Source organism: Alosa pseudoharengus, unplaced genomic scaffold (assembly GCF_046254945.1).
Source record: "Alosa pseudoharengus isolate Yale_2024_CS ecotype anadromous, Long Island Sound unplaced genomic scaffold, YU_APseudo_1.1 YU_APseudo_1.1_scf_6, whole genome shotgun sequence".
In the NCBI taxonomy this organism is placed as follows: domain Eukaryota; kingdom Metazoa; phylum Chordata; class Actinopteri; order Clupeiformes; family Clupeidae; genus Alosa; species Alosa pseudoharengus.
In genome coordinates, this window is record NW_027468848.1 from 30,185,088 (window position 1) to 30,206,862 (window position 21,775).

The following is a 21,775-nucleotide window of genomic DNA, read 5'->3' on the forward strand; positions in this document are numbered from 1 at the left end:
AAGCCAACATGCATGCTAATAATGTGCGCTTCTCAGAAGCAAAAAACTGAAGCAGGGAGAAGACAGAGAACAAACCACTACGGAACACAACTCAACACCACGTATACTGTACAAGTTACTCATGAAATTATGGAAATCCAATTTTGATAGTACTGAAACTGTATGATTACTCTCTTGCTTTCCTCTAGTGCATGTGCATATCTTTCTCTCTCTCTCTCTCTCTCTCTCTCTCTCTCTCTCTCTCTCTCTCTCTCTCTCTCTCTCACTTACTATCGCTCTCTCTATCCATTGCATGGGTTCCAGTCCAGGTAAAAAGCCAGTGAGGGACGTAAAAGGGATAATGGCGGGTTTTATTAGTCCTGTGCGTGAAATTATGGATGACCTGCATCTCTGCTGGGCGCCGTTGTGTGTGAATAGACCTTTTCAGGTGCTACACTAAATTAGTAAGGGGAAAAACGAATGTTTTTATTTATGCATTACAGGGAGTCCTTTCAGGACTCTGACTGCAATGGCTTTCGACCTCCTGTTCCTCCAGCAATCAACTGTAAATTGGTTAAATAGCGCTGAACATCTCTGCCCCAATGACATTTCATAAAAGAACACTAATTTTTTGTGTGCAACAGGAGATTCCTAGATGACATTTTAAATAAAGGGTAGCAACAGTGATGTGCCAGACCCAGTCAATAAAATTCCTATGTGGAAAAAAGGTTACAAAACTGGATTTTATGACTGTTCATTAGGGCAAATTCCAGTTACGCTCAGTATGTTCCAAAAGTGCCACAGAATTCCCTTCCATTTGACAATTTCTTTCATATTAGGGTGGTCATTCAGCGACTACATTTCATTTTACATTGTTATATCACATTATACAGCGGGCGGGGAGACCGCTCTGCTTAAGTGGAAAAGTAGATGAGGCCTCGTTGACGGCAGCTGGGCTTGTCACTCAGCAGGTAAGCAAGCACCCAGGCTCCTTCAAAGCCACAAAGGAGACAGGTGAGAGCCCTCCATTGGCCTGGCCGCGGCTGCCATGCCGCCCGGAGACAAAGCGCATCGAAAAGGCACGTCAACCCCCCTTTAGAAAACGCAGCTGCAGTGAATGATAGATGTTAGCCTAGAGTTAGCATGTTAGCTGTGTAAAGAGGCTGTTGTCTTTACATCGGTGGAGTAGTGAGACCCGTTTTTCTTTCTGCTAGAACCTAATGCACATGCATGCACACATATGGAGGCTTGTTGTGTTGGCTGAGGTGTACATCGGGAATGAGCCCTTAAGAACTAATTGAAATGGTGGACACCCAAAAAAGGGATGGCCACACTGTAACGTCACTGGCCAGTGTAGAAATAACCCATGAGTTATTTCCTGTGAGTAAGGCGCGAGAGTTTCTCTGAGATCTACTCAAGCACCACGCTTCACCGCTAGCATGTGTTGCAGTAGTAGTTGCCCCCCCCCCCATCCTCACTGCCCTCCACGAATGTTCAGCCCTCAGCGCTGATCCCGTCTCCTCCGTCCTTGAGAGCCACCGGTGCTCTCACTCGTGCGCCCGCCCGCCTGCTCGCCCGAAGAGACAGAGGGATTAGACTGGTAAGCAGGCGCTAAGCATGGCTCAGACGTGCTGTCACACCTGCAGGAGCGTGGGGTGTGTGTGTTGGGGGGGGGGGGGGGGGGTGGAGAGGAACTGTTGGTCGGCGCAGGCGGCAAAAACCACCGCAGTGCCGCTCCATCAGCAGGCAGCTAGCATGCCGGGCCCAGGTGCATCCACCACTCTGGCACTTTCTGTGGTGGTGGGGAGATATTAACCAATGAAAGGCATGGGGGGAGTGGGGTGGTGTGTGTGTGTGGGGTGGGGGGGGCAGAATCAGTCAGAGCTGGCGTGTTAAATAAAAAATAATATAATGTCTAAAGTGTAAACACACATTTCTCCTTAAATGTATTGGGAGGGGTGAGAGGGAGAGAGGGAGGGAGGGGGGGCAAATAAACATCTTTGCTCAGTGACTAATCACCTAGCTCTGTACACAGCCTAAAGCCATATCACTAAGAACAGACAAAGCACTGACATATTCACCCAATTACGCGCTCAACCACGGATGACAATGACTCGTGATGCCAGCCATGTTCAACGGGGGGTGAGGGAAGCATGCTGTCTGCCTGTGTGTGAATGCATCGGCGTGCATGTGTGTGTGTGTGTGTGTGTGTGTGGAGGGGGGGGGGGGGGTGGTTGCATCTGCAAGCATCGTCACATAGCCTTCCAGCACCAGACGCCACACACGCAGATGATCTCCTGATTATTTCATTGCACATTTGCACCCCTCCTTTCCTTTTCTTTTCTTTTTCATCCACCAGCATTCTAATCAGCCTAATTAAAAGCTTTGTTCATTTGGAAATCTCTGATGACAATTTGTTTCACTCTACCCTACAGCGGTCCTGTGAAAAAGAGAATTAAATTTGATCTTCTGACAGCAATTATTAAACGCTCCCTCCTGGACGCAATTAGGCCCACAGGCTAACATGGCTCGAAGACTCGCGTGGGTGCCAACCAACTTACTTCCTTTTAGGCTCTCTCTCTCTCTCACACACACACACACACACACACACACACACACACACACACACACACACACACACACACACACACACAAATACACACACACAAACACAAAACCCCCTTGGTCTATCTTTCTTATGTTCCCTTGCCTCTCTCAATCTCTCCCTCTCCCTTTCATGCAAATGCTGTAATGCCACTTGGCGACTTGTTGATTGGGGTTATTTAGTGTAAGTGCACCATTTATCCCAATGTGCTTGCGCTGGCGTGAATGCAAGAATCAGAAGGGTGAAAGAGGAAGACCAAGAAAGAGAGAGAGAGAGAGAGAAAGAGAGAGAGAGAGAGACAGAGGGGATGGATGATCCGAAAAGAGGAAGTTGGGCAACATCTTTTTCGCTGCGACAGTGTGGAATTCTACGACTGACTGTTTTGGTGAAAGTGCTGCAACCCTCTTCCCAGAAAAGTTTTCCTTTAATTGTGTCTGTTTTTTTTTTTCTTGGATCACATCTTCAGTACGCTAGACTTTATCCTCTATATACTGTGATTTAATTACCTTGCAGACACACACAGAGAGGGTGGGAGAGACAGACAGAGAGAGAGAGCGAGAGAGAACACACACACACAATCGTGAGGCATAGCCTATTGAGTTAACCTCATCAGACCTCGGTTCTGCTCTAGTGTTCTCACATATGTTGCCTGCGCCTGGGAGAGGGTCCTGCTGTGTTCTAACTACACACACACACACACACACACACACACACACACACACACACACAAACACACACACACACACACACAGACACAGACACACAGAGCTAGCCAGTGAGCCATGCTGTACTGTGCTAATGAACCGCTGACATGCTGATCACCAGCTGCAGGGTCAAGATGGAGACGTACGCAGAGGTGGAAACCCCCACCCCCCTGCACACACACACACACACACGTTACACACGCACACCTCAAACACAGAACCGTCAGCCATGGAACTCACATCTGGTTGTCATGGCAGTTCGGACATATTGTATTGATTCATTTGGACTTATGCGAAAGTATACACACTGCTAACGTTTGCGGTTTCACCCAAATATTCTACTTCTGCATTTACAGTGTTTGCATGTACAGTATAGGCTATTGGTAAACACTTAACTCAAGGTCTATATTTAGGCCTGATTGTGCTGGCCTGGCCATTTTATGCGTCAGCTGGCTGGCTAGACGTTTTGGCACGGTGCAGCCTATTACTGCAAAAAGCCTGCAAATTGAGACCAAACTATCTTGTTTATCGACCTGTCGCACTTGCATTTCTCTTTACGTCTCTCTCTCTATGCATTCCCCTGCTGTCTTATAGCCGCTAATGCCTACACACACACACAAAACACACACACACACACACACACACACACACACACACACACACACACACACACAGATTCACACACATTTACTCACATCCATACATTCTGGCGGATCCATAAAGGTGCTGTTGAGCCACACTGGTGGACAGCCTCACTAATGCACTGCACTGATGGGTCGCATGAGACATTTCAATAACAGAGGATACTTACATCCTTCTGATCCCACAGCTCCCTGTTTTACAGTCCCTCCTTCACTTCATACGCTTATAATACCACCCTTACCCAAATAAATAAATAAATAACATAACATAAATATATGTGCTTTATGGCGCAAGAGCATTGTATGTTGTACTAATAACTGGTCTTAGGCAGACTGGGAGGTGTGTGTGTGTGTGTTTGTGTGTGTGTATACCGTAGGTTTGTATGTGCATGAGTGTGTGTAAGGGGGTGGCAGAGAAGGGGAAGGTTGCACACACACTCCAACAAGGATGTCCTTCATAAATTCGACCTTCCATGTTGCTTTTTTCTTTTCTTTTCTTTTTTTTCCTCCTCTCTCGCTCTCCTCATTCAGTCCCAATGCTCCGTTTGGAAACCGAGTAACCCAGATCAGGGAGAGAGGAGAAAAGAGGGACATGGAGAGGGATTGAGAGATGGAGAGAGAGAGAGAGAGAGAGAAATGAAGAGAGATACAGAAGGACTGGAACAGACAAAAGATACAGAAACTAAGCAGAAAGACACAGCTGAACTCGTTTCCAGATCCACAATAAGAAAGCAGAGAGGACAGAATGAAACAGAAATAAAGAAACAATCGAATAAATAAACAACAAAAAAAGAAAGAAAAAAAGCACTCAGTCCTCAGTCGTTTCCCTGCACCCTATATTGAGTATGATGTCAGCATTTTCCTGTTGTTTTGTACAGCTGACCACAGGCTGATTGGACTAAGTGTGTTGCACATTGTTGCACTGTTGATGTTGTGCATCATTAAATCCCATGCCCTTCTAGTTAGTGTTTGTTTAAGCACAACTGATCTAATGTTTCCATGCAGTTGCTCCCAACTTCCTTTCCCTCCCTCCTTCCCTCCCTCCATCTCTTTCTCTTTCACACAAACAAACACTCCCGTGCCACACGTTCCACCGCAAACAATCACACGATAACTCATAAGGAAAGGACACGATGAAAAGCGAAAAATCAATGAAATTACCACTGAATCATTTTCAGAGCTAATTTGGGGTTTGAGGGATCCCTCAGCGGCAGACTGAGGGGAAAACAGGCAGAGTGACAGACAAGAGAAGTGAAGAGAGACGCCGAAAGAGAGAAGCAAAATGTCTTGGAGACTCAAATGTGCTTTACTAACCCTGGCAGCAACCCCACTCACCCCGTGTCCCCGACCCTCCAGTCTGTGTGTGTGTGTGTGTGTGTGTGTGTGTGTGTGTGTATGCATGTGTGTGTGTGTGCGTGTGTGTGTGTGTGTTTGTGTGTGTGTGTGTGTGTGTGTGTGTGTGTGTGTGTGTGTGTGTGTATGCATGTGTGTGTGTGTGTGTGTGTGTGTGTGTGTGTGTGTGTGTGTGTGTGTGTGTGTGTGTGTATGCATGTGTGTGTGCGTGTGTGTGTGTGTGTGTGTGTGTGTGTGTATGCATGTGTGTGCGTGTGTGTGTGTGTGTGTGTGTGTGTGTGTGTGTGTGTGTGGGGGGGTGGGGTCTTGGATTTGGCCTGTCCTGGCACTGCATTGCACCTAGTCCCACATGACTGGAAAAGACACGACCCCACACCCAACACCCCCCCTCCACACACACACACACACACACACACACACACACACACACACACACACTGAGGCCCAGACCCAGTCTGTCATTAGGCCCTGACGCGCTGCTGTTTGTAGTGGTCTGGGGTCGGGTGGGGTGGGGCGGGTGGTGGAGGACGATATTCAGCCGGCGAGGGCTGGCAGCTCGGCGCACTCCACCACTCTCCTCTCTTCCTCCAACAGCAGCGGCAGCAGCAGCAGTGTGTCGGCGGCACAGCCCAACCTCATCAAAGAAAGTGCTCATAATTTGTCACAGAAAGCAGCCAATTAACATATGTTAAGGGAAGAAGGAGGACGGCTGAGAGACAGAGCTCGGTTGGGGGGGGGGGGGTGGGAGGGTACTTGGGGGGGGGGGGGGGTTGGCGGGGGTTTAGAGCGACATGGAGGAGGAGAGGGACAAGAAGGGGGTGGGGTGGGGGTGGGGGGGAGGGAGAGAGATACCGTATGATTAAAGGGTCCGCACAGCTGCAGCAAATCAAAACGGCAGAGTTTTTCAAAGAAAAACCTCAGCTCGAGCGGGAGAATCTGGCTGATCTGATAAAGCTTATTGCTACTTAACCCTACTGAGGGAGCGCAGGAGGGAGGGAGGAAGAGAGGAAGAGAAAGAAAGAGAGGGGGAGAGCGAGCCAGTGACAGCACAAATATAAAATGACTCCAGAAATGGCTTTATATGACTTCATTGGGTGCAACTTCTTTATCAGATAAGAATATCTAGGGAGTTTTTCCTCGCCCCTGTTACCCATGGGCCTCTCTCTTGCTTTTCTCTTCTTCCTTTCTTTCCTTCTTTCTCTGATTGCCTACATTCTGTAAAGCGCCATGATACATGTGTTATGTTTTGGCGCTCTATAAGCACAATAAATTGAAATTGAATTGAATAGTAAGCTCCAGTTCCTTTAAATCTCTGCCTTACACTCTGCATCTTGGTGCTTGACATCAAATACAACATGACCAAATTGTGTGTATTCAACCTATTTTATTATTATTTCTACTTATTATTAGTAGTGCTATTTCTTTCTCTCAAGTCCCATAAAATATGTCGAGCCACTGCAGTTCAAAGGGAGTAAAGGGGGAAGAGGGAAAGAAAAAATAATAATATTTAGCCAAATTCCTTGTATTTGATTTGATCCCATTTCCTTTCAAATTCAAATAGATTTTGAGGTGACTACTCATTTCAGTGTATCACACATGCACATGTTGTGCACTACCTATAAGGACATTGGTGCATGTGTGTCTGAGTGTGTCTGCATTCAGTATATGTGTTTAGAAGTAGTATACTGTATCTGTGTGAGTATGTATGTGTGTTTGTGTGTGTGTGTGTGTGTGTGTGTGTGTGTGTGTGTGTGTGTGTGTGTGCGTGCGTGCGTGCGTGCGTGCGTGCGTGTGTGCGTGCGTGCGTGCGTGCGTGCGTGCGTGCGTGTGTGTGTGTGTGTGTGTGTGTGCGTGTGTGTGTGTGCATGTTCTCTGTGTTTTCTAACTCTGACTTGATGAGCAATACCGTGTCGGCAGCCTGTGTATTTGCATAGCTTCCTCCTCTGTATTTGCTAGTGTCTCGCAGCTGTGTGTGTGTGTGTGTGTGTGTGTGTGTGTGTGTGTGGTGTGTGGTGTGTGTGTGTGTGTGTGTGTGTGTGTGTGTGTGTGTGTGTGTGTGTGTGTATGTGCGCCCTGTTTCTCAGCCCCTTCTCCTAAACTTTTAGGCCGTTTTACACACATTGAAACACTGAGCACCCCACTTGCACGACATGATCAAAACAAAGACAAAAAGAAGCAGGAGAAAGATCACGGCATGAAGAGGGGACACAGAGAGGACAAGAAAACAAAATAAAGTGAAAGGAAAGCCAAAGCTCTGGCCATACCCTGATACTGCGCTAACATTTAACTCGCCGACATCAAAAAATAATCAGGCCTCTAATTGGCCCTGTTCCGCTGACAGTCACTGCGGCTGGCTGTAGCGAAAACGAACTGTTTCTTGATCATGTGGCCCGATAAGGCTGCCAAAGACAAACACAGAAAGGCCAGAGCCCACAGCCATGGGTCCATAAATCACAAGTTGTGTTAGATTATTGTTATTATTATTATTATTATTATTATTATTATTATTATTATTTTATTTAGCTGCCATTCGTTCTCCCGTGATGTTTATCTGCGCCATCTCTTCAGCTTGTTTGTTTTTTTTCTCAACAGTGAGAGGGGAGGACTGGAGGGATTGGGAAGGGGGGGGGGGGTGAGCGAAAAGCAAGGTTGGGAGGTTGGTTCACAAGCCTCTGTGCGCTCCTCCAGTCGTTCCGCACAGGACCCCACCATGCACAGCAACCCTCCCCCGCCCCCCACCACAAATCCAAATCCCAGGGCTCAGTGAGCAGCTGCACCGTTCACATAACCTCGGCCGCCCCCCCCAGCTAATGATAGCAGAGCACGTCCCCCCTCGCACCCACGGACTTTTCCACTCCCCATACTGGTGGGCACATCTCACTCTCTCTCTCTCTCTTTCTCTCTCTCTCTCTCCCTCTCTCTCTCAATCTGTCTCTCGCTGTATTTTTCGCAGGCTATTGGATTTTTTCTCCACCCTGAGAAAAGTCTCCAGGCCGTATGACCCCAGGATGGGAAAGGACCGCCAGAGAAAAGCCCCTTTCCCATTCCTCCGCACTCTCTCATTCCTTCTTCATCTCTCCCCCTCTATCTCTCTCTCTCTCTCTCTCTGTCTCTCTCTCTCTCTCTCTCTCTCTCGTTCTCGCTCCTTCCTTGGCCTGAACGGGGAGTTTAGTGGTAAGGTTCTTTTCTCTCTCCCTCTCTCTCTCTTTCTCTCAGTCTCTCTGTTTTTCTTCACCTCTCTCTCATACATACACACACTCTCCCTCTCTCTATCTTTCTCTCTCCCTCCTTTCTCTCTCACTTTCTCCCAGCCCACGGGCTTCCTGGGTCGGCTCCCGGCTCGAGCGCTGCGCAGACGTTCCTGCTGCGCATTATCCCAAATAAACAACTCATTACACGTGCAATTAACCGAGGGGGCTAGCCAGCATAGGAAGCTAATCCCTGTTATCGTTCCCAGCGTTTCTCTTCCGATTAGACTAGGGGGTGGGAGAGCACAAGAGAGAGAGAGAGAGAGAGAGAGAGAGAGAGGGAGGGAAGGAGGGAGGTGGGGTTGCTTCTTGAGAAGGTAGAGAAGAGGAGGAGGACTGAAGTAGGAGGAGGAGGAGGAGGAGGGAGAAAAAAGAAAGGATTTTCAATCGTCTTTCCCACCAAAAATTAACAGCTATTTTCTCTCTCTCTCCTCTCTCTCTCTCTCTCACACACATGCAAGCTTTACATTGTTCCTCCCTTCCTCTGTCTCTCCCTCCCTCTTTATCTCTCTCCTCTCTCTCTCTCTCACACACATGCAAGCTTTACATTGTTCCTCCCTTCCTCTGTCTCTCTCTCCCTCTTTATCTCACTCCTTGTCTTTTCTCCCTCTTGTGTGCTCTCTCTCTCCCCTTGGATTTTGTTCTGCTCTTCCTTGTTTTCTCGACCGTCTCGGAAGTGGGTCATCGACAGGCTCTGTGGCAGCATTTTGAAGAACATGAAAAAACACACTTTCATGTGCACACACACACACACACACACACACACACACACACACACACACACACACACACATACACACACACAAGAGCTTTACGCAAACAATCCCAGGCTTTTTACAAGTGGCCTGCTTATCAAATTAAGCTGTCATAAGCACATTAATACCATACTCTCTTATTTCCCCTTCGAGGCGGAGAACGGAAGACACACACATTCACAAACAGAAAAAGAAAGACAAACAGACATACATACAGTCTGAAAGAAAGAAAGAAAGTAAACACACACATACACAAGGCACAGCGTACTATCACCCTAAATGTACTGTTAGTGTTGTTTCTCCACAAGTGGAAGAAAACAAATAGCACTCAGACTTGTGCTTTCTTCCTAAGGATGCTTCTCTTAATCAGATTAGGCCTCCTCTATTAAGTGGACGACAGCACAGTACTGTTCATTTAGAGTGGGAACAATAACCGGATGCACGATGCTGCAAACAGCTCTGATATTTTCTAATGAAATTACTGGCATTGCATGCGAGTGTCCCAATGACTCTTCTCAGAAGCAAATAGGGATACACATCTTACGTATGTAAAAAAATGTAAAAATGTAAAAAAAGATCTACTTTTCAAAAAAAAAAGTAACATATTGATCATGTTTCTGTGATAAATACCGGATAAAACAGATTTAAGAAGTGATTTGGAGCTGATGGGGTGTTAATATTTGTTGATTAGAATGGGAGGTGACTGAAGGGGATTTGATGTCCCTCATAGCTCTTTGCTCAAGGCCTCCATTTAGCCAGCCACAGGCACCAGCTGAGAGAGGACATGGAGCCCTGGGCCAACAGTATACCAGCGAGTCCTCCAAGCCAGCTAGGATGTTTGCTTAGTCAAATCTGAACATGCCACATCATTAATTCTAAGTTTAATTCCAAATGAGGGGGGGGGAGGCATACATTACATGCAGGAATGTATCCAGACGCACTTGTGCAGTTCGGCTCGAATGACTATTGTCAGCAGGTGTTTTTATTGGACAGCAGTGAACAGAAATTATCACTTATAAACGCTTATGTTCGTCTGTGAGAAATGCTCCTATCTCAGACACATCGAGACACTTGACTAGTGTCGCCCCTGTATCGCCCCTCGTGGCACCCCTGAGACGATGGTATGTGTGAGTGCATTATGTGTGGCGTAATGGGGCACACTGGTGTGTGTGTTTCTAAATATACGAGAAGGTGGCAAAAGGCTTGTGATTGCACAAAAACGAGCGTTATGGTGGCAAAACTAAACTGACACATCATCACCCACTAATTGTCACCCCTCCAGCCAGTAAGAAGTGAACAGCAGATCAGGACGATATCACGTCTGTCTGTGCAATTTAGTTTTTTCCTTTCCTTTTTTTCCATCAGTCTGCGTTCTAAACATTAGAAACATCAAATGAACAGGCCCATAAATAAATAACTAAACGAGTGAAATAAACTAAAAATATGTCACTTTTACGGAGGAGACTAACGGGGAGCAGATAGATTGACAGACGATGGAGAGAGGATCTTCTTTCTCAAGGACCTGTGGCTGCAGTGAGTGAGTGATAGTCTCTGAGAGACAGAGAGGAGAGGAGGGGAGGGCTGTGGCTATAGGCCTGAGAGAGTGTGGGTCCATCCAATGTCACGGCAGGTATCCCTCTCATACACACATACACAGACACATACACACACTCACACACTTCCTGGCCTATTTATAAACCGTGAGCCCCGCTTCCAAAAATACCAGCCAAACAATAGTAAAGGGACTGAGCTCAAACAAGTTGTGGCGCGGTGTGACGCTACCACATACACACACACACAAGCGCACACACACACACACACACACACACACACACACACACACACACACACACACACAGGAACACCCACAGAAACACAAACACACAGGGACGTAGACTCCCACATGTCCTCTAACATGCTGAGCGACCATAAAGAATTACTGCGAAGTGAATGCATACACCGACACACAGACACACTGTGACACTGACACATGCGGACACACACACCCTCATGCAGAGCTACTGTAGAGCACACACATACACACACACACAGACACACACACAAACACACACCAGTCTTAGGCAGACAAAACGAAGCCAAAAGTCAATCTCATGGCTGGGCTATTTCTGTCGGGACGGCACTATTTAGGAAGCTTGGGCCTGCAGCCAACTGGCTCTTTAACAGCGTCCCTGCGTCACCGCCCAGGCCTGCTCTCCTGTTATAGGAGCTCCCCCATTGTCAGGGCTGCAGCTCTTTCTTTCTCTCTCTCTCTCTCTCTCTCTCTCTCTCTCTCTCTCTCCATCTCTCTCTCTCTTTGCTTTTCTCTCTCTCTCTTTTTCTTTTTCTATCGTCGGCCAGGTTATTTGTTTTTCCACCGGGCTCTGTCCACAGATGGATCCCCACCCTGGCAGGTGACTGGGGCCCAGTGGAGAATGGCAACAACCCACGTCCACCTTTTCTGCCACTGGAGGGACAGTCGCAAGTCGCCATCGTTGTCTCTCTATCTCTATCTCTATCTCTCTCTCTGCCTGGCAAGGCTTGAAGTTTCAGATGAAGAGCTGCCCTTCTCATTCATTATACATGCATGTACTCTGCCGCACATTTCCTTCCTCCTCCTCTGTCTGCCTATGTTCCCTTTTCTCTCTCTATCTCTCTCTCTCTCTTTCTCTTTCTTGCTCTGACTCGTTCTTTCTGTCCCTTTTCCAGACGGTGCATCTGTAATAAAATTAATGACATCATTGGCTACACTTTGGAAGAACTACTGTTGGAAAAGTCATACATCAAAGTAAACACGGTACCATGCAGGAAGAGAGGAGAGCGGGGGGAGGGGGGCTTGAAGAAGTATGAGAGGAAAAAAGAAATCTTTAATAAGTCATTTGCCCACTATTTTTCCATTTCTCTATCTCAAACGCGACGAGACAGAGGTATCACTGACACTGTGTCATCTAAGTGAGGGGAAAAGGGATGAAATCAGTTCAGCTGCATTTTAAAAGTCATACTGTATATATTATTATTATATATATGGTGAAAGTCAACTCTATAGACGATTCAAATGATAAAATGCAATTTAAGCAACAGATTAATGTAAAGTTTAATTAAGTTATGACCAAGTTGGTGGCCTGTTATCTTTTTTTCTCTTTGTAAATGTCAACTTAATGGCAAGTTGCCTTAGCAACCTGTTTTTCTACATTTCAGACATAGGTCTCCACATCAGATGACTGCTAGACATAATCCTGTCTGTACTCAATTATTATAAATACATTTAAACACAGCAATATCATTCTATACAAAAGAAGTTTCCAGAATTGTTGTTGGCAAAGCAAGCCATATACTCTCAGATGGAAGGGTTGCACAGACAGAACCACACAGAGAATGTCTGAAAGTCAAAAGACATATTTCTTCCTCTTTTTTCACATTTTCTACTGTCATTCAGACTTTTTTTTCCCTGTCTGCCTATCTTCCTGTCTGTCTGTCTCTCTATCTTTTTGTAATTATTTTGTTTCGATTTCTGTCTGTCGGTGAGCACAGAAAATTATAAAAGTTTTTGCGACCATTTTTCTGGTCTCTGCCAATAATGTGAAATGTAACCAATACTGTGTCACATGCCATTATTGCAGTGATAACCTTAACAAAGGTAAAATTACTTTGTATTGTTGTTTTGAAATAATGGAAAAACAGCACAAATCTGCAAGGCTATCAGACAAATGCAAAAACAAGCCCGATGTAAACAACAAGACAGTTACACACATACACACACACTCTTTTTGAAGACACTTCTGTGGACCTCCGCCTACGAATCTATTGTGAACGCAGGAAGCCCTAAAAATAGGCTGCGTGGCAACGCGGGGCGGCCCAGCGGGTGATGGGGGGCCGTGACCGGACTAGACTGGACCACCCCAGCTCAGCCCAGCCCAGCTCAGCCCGACTCTGTGTAGAGCGAGCAGCATCGAGTGGGACTCAAGGCCCGACCAGGCCGCAGACAGAGGGCTCTCTGTCTGCGGCCCCTCTCTCTCTCTTAATGGACGGCACCTCAGAATGGCCCAGGCCATCGCCTGTGACAGAAGATAAATTGCGCTATACTGGAAAATGTTTCCAGTGAAATGCACTCCAGTGGACTTTTTTTTTAATACACTCCCTACACACACACACACACACACACACACACACACCAAAACCAGAACACTCATTTATAGGGTAGTGTCCAGTGTCAGTGTAAGGGGTAAAGCGCAAAAAGCTGACCAGTGGCTACACATACACACAGGAAGACTTATGTGCTTTATCACAAAATGTGACCGGGAGAGTAAGAGAAAGAGAGAGGCTTGGACTTTAAAAACCTTAATTAAAAAAAAAAAAATCAAACTAGCCTTAATCGCTAGCTGATTTTCAGAATAATTGTTCATTGTCACAAGTGCCTCTGCCACACAAGACCTCTCACTAACAAAAAAGACACATTAACTGTTTGCTGGCGATATGAAGATAGAAAGGGAGACGGGAATGGAGGGAGAGAAAGAGATCATTTCCCTTCTGGTCTGGTCCGCTGGTGGAATAGCCGCTTCAACTCTCCCTGTGAGCCTGTCTGTGTGTGAAAAGAGTCACAGATTCGGGTTCAGGCTATATTTGGGATTTTTTTTCCTTTTTTACGACAAGCCCGACCTCATCGGCATCAAACGCTGCGATTTAAAACGCCGCAAAGAAGAGGATCTCTCACGGGACAGCCGCTGGAAATAATAGCAAATCAGCATGCAAAGCATCAAGTAAAATCTAGTGTGTCTAATTACGACGTGCTGACACAGTCACAAAACAGTCATGTGTACACTTTACTGTATATAGAGACAAAATAACTACACACACACACATACACACACACACACACACACACACACACATACTGATAGGGAATCCAAGAGCCAATATTTTGGTTATGAATCTTCGACTTCTCCATGTAAGGATGAATGTGTATTTAGACAAATGGATCTGTTTGGCATTCCTATGTGAGTGTTTCTCTCATTCTTATCGTCATCTATCCTCCTTTTCTCCTTCGGGCTTTTTAACCCTCTCTCATTTTTCTTTGACTTTTCTCTCATGCTCTTGTTCTCTCTCTCTTTTTTCCCCTGCCTCTCACTCCCCCTTTTTCTCCTGTCTTTTGCTCATCTCTCTCTCTCTCTCTCTCTCTCTCTCACTGTAAGTTTCCCTTCTCAGGGCTGCCACCTCGACAGCTCAGCCCAGATGTGGCATGTGTGCGTGTCTCTGGCTTTGAGTCATCGCTGATGATATGAACCTGTGGTGTGTGAGCCGCCCGGCCCTGGAGGTTTTTGCCCCCAGCCAGACCACCCAGGGGCTGGCCGGTCCGTCTGCGGCCGTGATGCCCGCTCCAGCTGGGGGAGGTGCGCGGGGGGGTGGGGGTGGAGGTAACAGGACTTTCCTTCACCGTCTCAGGGCCTAGTTCAGAACAAAGCAGTCCTACTCTATCGATGTGTTGTGCTGTGCTGTGTTGTGCAGTGCTGTGCTGTGCTGTGCTGTGCTGTGCTGTGCTGGGCTGTGACCGGTTGTGGGAGCTGACCTCTGCAGCTACAGAGTCAGAGGTCAGGGCTCTCTCTTCTTCCCTCTCCTCTTCCTGTCTAACCCCGTGCTGCCATTTCACGGGTCTCTGTTTTTCGAGCAAACTGTGGCTCTCAGTTCATCAACTCTCTGCGTCTTCAGAGAGAGAGAGAGAGAGAGAGAGAGAGAGAGAGAGAGAGAGAAGTCTCCAGAGCACACTGCCCGGGAGCTTGTGCACTCAAAAGATAAAAAAAACAACCCAACACACAACACACGCAGACACAAACACACACGCACAATCAAACACACACACACACACACACACACACACACACACACATAAACACATGTAGCACCACACAGTGAGTCTATGTACATAACACAGCACAGTTAGAGTTCAGTTTTATGCAGAAATATTCTAAAATGTGTTTTACAATACAATTAAACATCAAAGCCAGGCGATATTCCTCTGTGATCTCACACACCCCAGTGAACAAGCCCCATACACTCCTCTCCACTTAATGCACGGAGGGAGGAAAAAAAAGGAAAGTTGCCGAACGTCACCACTAATTGCTAGATAGAGACAGAAGGGGAGCCGGAATCATTATGCAAACCAAGACAGACTCCCATACTGAAGACATTCGAGCAATGTACATCATAATCCGTGGAGGGGGTGGGATGGTGGGGGGGTAGGGTGGAGGGGCAGAAATTATGCTGCTCCGTTGGTTTATGCACTTTATCAACAACTGTGGCCTAATAAAGAAAGTAGGACCGTTTGCATTTCTACGCGCAAACAACAAAAACAAACAAAAAAATGTGTGTGTCTCCCTCCTGAAATGAAAGAACAAAAAACCCACAAACCATCAAAGACTGCAGAGCTAAATTAACATCTCACAGACAAACCTAACGAGGCACTTTAGAATCACGCTGTCTGCTTAAGTGATAATGGAAAGTGAAGGCTTTTTTTCCCCTTATTCTGTTCGTTCTCTCTTTTAGACCTGCATAGCCAACACCTGCACTCTGTGGAAACTTACTAGTCCTCAGCGAGAGCTGTCAGCTTACAGATTTAGTTTGTTGAAAAACTTAAAAAAAAAAAAAAAAAAACATTACAAAAACTGCCGCCACCAATTTTGACAGACGATTCATTGGGAAGTTTGTAACATTTTGTCCCCGCCACTGTTAAACAATCATCGGCGTGTAACAAAACAGTCCATCAGATTAAATATTGGTAAAACATGAAATATGAGGGGGCTCTTTGTGCTCAAGATAAATAAGCAGGGGCTAAACTGCTGGACGAGGTGTTTTCTTTACCTGCGGGCAAAAAGGGCAATTACTTCTCTATCTACCACTAGATCTTGCCAGCCTGCAACCTGCAAATGAAAGCATTTTCCTTGTGTTTAACTAGGTAAATCCTGCAAGTCCCTTCCAAACATTTCAGACTATTACTAAGCAAAACTCAAAAAGCAGGGCAATATGGCCCATTAAATACTTTGCACCATCATGAACGCCTTAGAATTTGAAAATGTACTTATTCATTTAAGGAAATAGGTGTTGGCCCATTTTTTTAAAGAAATATGTGCTCATATTTTTCACATAATACTGGTATATTTTCGCACCCATAAAATACACATTTAGTGGGTATGTCTTGCTTTGTGTTCAAGAAATTATATACTGCACTGGTAATTGCCCAGATTCACCACACACACACACACACACACACACACACAGAGAGAGAGAGAGAAAGAGAGAGAGAGAGAGAGAGAGAGAGGCGATATTTTACAAATGCCACTCAGCAGGACTTTGAAATGTTTTCTCAAGAGACCACAAAGGAAAAAGAGAAGAACAGGAGAGAGAGACAACTGAGCCCTGGCGTGTGCCACTACATGCCACTGCAATCGGCTCAGGTTCCTGACCAATCAGAGGGCCACGTGACCGGGCTAATCCCTCTCCTGGAGAAGTGTAAGGCCGTGTTGTCACTGTTGGTTTTGTGAATCGGCAGGCCAAATCCACACTGACGGCCCAAGAGTGACAGCTTTAAGGAGTCCAGGGGTGAGAGGGGAAGCGTTACGACGACCTGTGAGCAATGTGCGCACGCGCTTGTGTGTGTGTGTGTATGTGTGTGTGTGTGTGTGTGTGTGTGTGTGTCTGTGAACGCGTCGGAGGGAGTCCTGTATGTGTAATCGTCAGTCCACATGTGAGTATGTTCACCTTCCCCCTGAGCAGATTAGCCAAATACTAAATCCCAAGAGAGCAACAGGCGAGTGACACACACATACACACACGTGCGCGCACACACACACACACACACACACACAAACACACACACACATACAAAGAACAGCTTCATTGATCATGTTGGGCCAGCTTCTGATGACTTTTAGAAAAACTGTGTGTGTGTGTTTGTGTGTGTGTGTGTGTGTGTGTGTGTGTGTGTGTGCGTGTTTTTGTATATGTTTGTGTGAGTGAAAGTGTGGGCATGTTCACATGGTCATATGTTGCCTGTGTGGCAGTAAGAATGCATATGTGTGTGTGTGTGTGTGTGTGTGTGTGTGTGTACAGGGGATTTGTCACATGCAAAGAGGATATAGAATGTAAAAATTGTGTGCAAGATCCACTAAAAACTAAATTCCAGAAGGGTCTGGTGATTAACAGGTATATAATACAGGTATTATCAAGTATGAAAACAATCTTAAGTGTTTATACAATTTCTAAACAAGCTACTACACCTCTCTTTGCCTGTTCAGTTCACATAAAACAACACAAATCATTTCTGTAAACATACTAAAAATTCTAAAATTAAGAATTATGTGTAGTAACATTCAGAAAAAAAAATCTGATTCGAAGTCAACAGTAGCGTTCCTTTCTTAAAAAGAAAATAAACATTTCACAGTGACAATAAAAAACACAAAATATGTGCATGCATAATACTATTATTAGTTTTCATGATTACACAAAAAGCATAAACACTTAAGGCCTATAATCTAATTCAAGAACAATATGTTGTGCTCATCCTAGAAGTTTCTCCACCACAGAAAACGGGCAAGCAAGGAAAACTATGTATCCTTTAATCACATATACAGTAATTTTATTCAGTAAATAAACATTTGTCTGAGTCTCAAATAGGAAAATATTTTCCTACAAAATAACCTAGCCATCAGAAAAATGGAGTTTGCTAAAATTCTCCAGAGAGCAGTTGTAGCGCTTGAGATAGACCCCTGTGTCATGAGCTTGTCACACAAACTCCTCAGAGACAAATGCGACTTATAAGTATTTCTTTCTACTGAAGTGGCCCTGACTTGCATATAGATTCTTGCACTGGTTACTAGATCTCCCCTTCAAGTTTCTGATGTTGAACAGAGCTAAAGTGATCTTCTTCAGTCACCCTGTCACTTGTCAGTTAGCCCGCTGATTATACTGGATTCAAATCCAGATGTGCAAGACTTTTCATTGTAATGTAGTTCTCTTAAAGGTCATAATGCAATTGACCAAGACAAACATGTAAAACTTTATTTATTTATTTTTTAAGAATCTGTAACAATAAATGACAAGCCTAGCATACCTGGTAACAAACTTTTTTTTCTGTCTGACAGCAGTTCTTCTGCCCCAGATAAGTTAGGCTGTAGGCAAAGCCAGCTTTATTGGCAAGTCATTTTTGTTAAATATCAGTGTGAAATGGTCCAGGTTCAATTAGAAGAAAAAAACCCCATCAATTTGAAATTAAGTAGTGCAAATGTGGCACTGAATTACAGAGTTACAAATATAATATAATATAATAACAAATACACTGCTTAAATCCCTGAGTTGTATCAGAAGGACTGAAGGACTGACTTGTAGCTGAATTTATCTAGGCTGAGCCACAATGCATTCGTAATTTAAACAAAATCACAAACGATATCAAAGCAAGAAGACATAAGGATATGCGTTTATAAAGCCATATAGAGAGAGAGAGTTAGCGTAGAGTGGCTTTAAGTGTCAAATGTAGTTGATATTAAGGAAATCGAACGCTGCAAGGTCAACTGAACAGTGAAACCCAAACACATGACCAAGGTTCCGGTTCTTGACTATCCCCCTGGACTATTTTATCTGTCTGTATGCCGCTTTTCTATTAAAGTGATACTATTGTCGCCACAGAAACACAGTGTCATTGACAGACGCACAACTTCCCATGAGGTACAATATGTTTCAGACTGATCTAAGGGTTTTACAACAGTTTTCATGCTCGTAACCGCGTGATCTAAAGAAATAAGTTACAACGCAGCTTAAAACAAGAATCCGTACATCGGAAGTGTGTCGTAATAAAATATCGTAAATTTTATCTCGTTACTTACTTCATCCTGGATAAAATGTGTCCGGTAAGTGCAGGAGGAACCACAGGCCAAGAGCTGAGAGATTCTTGTCCGGGCGAGTGACAGTCTGAACGGACGGGAGAAGCCGACTGAGTGCGGGATAGACCGACTCGCACAAAGATGCACACTTAAATCCAGCCCAGCAGAAACACAACTCAACCAACACGGACAAAGAGGTGTCCTTCTCTAAAATGTCATCAAAACTAGGCTTTGTCGTCTGAATGCTGTTTTCAAATGGAAATGCTGGGACTTCGAGTCTCGCTGGTCTCCAGCACTGGATGTCTGGAGCTACTGGGAGGAATGAGCGCGCTGTGAAGATACTTGCTGCTGATGAGGATGTTGAGGAGTGCTCCAGTTCTCTTTCCTACAATCCCAAGCCGCGTCTCTCCCTCTCCACCCTCTCAATGTTGCCGAGTGAAATAATCGGTTTTACTCCTGAAGGGGGGCGGGCTCAGACTCCGATCGCTGAAGTATTTTAATGAAAGAAAGAATTGATACATCGCATTATTATTGTCATTTACAACGTGATAAAGTGTGCAAACGCAAAGAAAAGCTTATAGCAAAGTAGAATTTGATATGATGCGAGTTGTTTTGTTCTGGGGTGGTTTGATTATTTGTTCCATGCAGACAAACTTCCCAGAGTTTTTTTTATCATATTATGTTCATGTTTGTATCCCTTTGTATAAATAACGCAGTAAATATATATTTTCTTTTATAGAATAACATCATTCGTATGGAGTAAATGAGAATATCATCATTAGTAAGCCTAACTTAGGAGAAAAAGTAAGGAAGTGAAGCAAAGCTTTTTTGTGTATATATTTTTTTAAATATTTCAAGTGGCCTCCATGAAATTCCAAAACATTTGTTATGTATGTATTTATGTATTTATTTATTTCACTTAACAATGTCACATGACTTGGATATTCTTTTCCTTGTGCAAGCCCACCAGACGTGCTCAATCTCCGCCTGCCAATCATTCAGGAGAGCTCTCTTATCTCTGGAGATAAGGCCTGACACAGATGCTAAGCATGAGGAAATTACACCAAGACTTCACCCCTAATGACATGATTTCACAACAGCCCATTCACTCTGTGAGAGATAGCAATTTACACCAAGAGCATGCCTGCCCATAATAGACAAAAAAAGAGGGGGGGGGGGGGTAACATAGAACTATCTACACGTCTTAGCCTGTAGTTATTAGTAATTAATTATCGAACACGTATCCACGGAACAATACCATCACCACACCACTGAAACCTTGTTAGGCCTGCACAGGGTTACCTTGCATGACACTGTTTACCCCACCCCATCCACACCCCCTTGCCAAGCTCCCTGCCCCCGCCCTTGCCCTGGGCTTCAGTGACAGGCCCGTGACAGGAAGAGGTAAAACATGAAATCAGTTAATGAATTAATCAGGCTCTCTAATCTGCCCGTCAGACTGCAACCGGAGCCTGCCGGTGTCTGCTTACCCGGGCTACCACCCTTAAGGTCACATGACACTGTAATCTTCAATTGCATTTCCTCCTATCCCCAGTGCCATGATAATCAATAGGCTTGTGGTTCCTCGCTTGGTGGGCTCTTGGCTAGAGGAGTGGGTACCAAGGGTATCACCCCCCCCACACACACACACACACACACACACACACACACACACACACATTCAGACCACCAAAAAGAGGAGAACCTTTTAGGCCTTAGCAGATTGTTTAGGAACATCTCTGTAGCCTTAGTTAAGGTAACCGTTACGACTTTGGTCATGTGAAAATAGTGTACATACAGATACACACACACTCACACAAATAACTGAGGTTTCTTGATTGGCAGGGCTTTCACTTGCTTTGTTTGTTTTGTTCATCTGTTGCCGTTTGCACTCACCACATACACAATATCCTCTGTCAGTCAGCTCTCCTGCTCATTGCGTGTTGTCCAGCACGCAGTCACCTTGTCCTTTCACATCCAAGTCTGGTCCTCATTCACTTTAGCTTATTTGTTCCTGTCTCTCTCTCTCTCACACCTTAAAAGAAACAGACAAACAAATCAAGTCAACATCATGGGAAGAATTTCAGTTATTCCAGAGAAAGCACAGTGCATCTGTCTTAAGGTATGGTGCTTTCTTTAACTGTAGCTGGATGAGTTCAGCGGCTGTGATGAAGGGGCTACAAAGGGAATTACTAAGCAGGTAAACAGTTTTTTTTTTTTAAGTTTTTCTTTTTCCTTTTTAAAGACCTCATGCATATGCATTCTGTGGGCAGGATGTATGATTAAGGCAGACAGTAAGGACATTACTGTGCATTCCATTCAATAAGCTCTTTTATTATTGTCCATCATAATAAGATGGCTACTTATAGTCTTCGTAATTACCACTGTTCCTTACTAAATTAGGCTTACTGTAACTTCGGTAACCGCAAGGTACAATGACCTTTGCTTGATGTATTTATTTTGTCATTACACACTGATCTTTTAGCGTACTGGACCATGTAGTGTTCATAGTGTAACCTGTTGTTAAATGAGCTGTCATGTCCGAAAGATGCCAACGCATTGTGTAGGCCAGCCCACTACGTGTGTGTATTTACAGTAAAGTGCTACCACTGGATAATGTTTGTTTG

The 21,775-nt window shown here is 45.0% G+C and overlaps 1 protein-coding gene across 4 annotated transcripts in view; it reads right to left on the reverse strand.

Annotated features, from left to right (window-relative positions):
• Positions 1–19,641, reverse strand: part of mef2cb (myocyte enhancer factor 2cb) — an 80,631-nt gene extending 60,990 nt beyond the window's left edge. The window contains exon 1 of one of the 4 annotated variants that reach the window (XM_076269527.1): positions 19,152–19,641. The gene's annotated coding sequence lies outside the window, so the exon portion shown is untranslated. The remainder of the gene's footprint in view (positions 1–19,151) is intronic. The other 3 variants (XM_076269525.1, XM_076269526.1, XM_076269524.1) reach the window with 3 other exon arrangements.
• Positions 19,642–21,775: the final 2,134 nt, after the last annotated feature.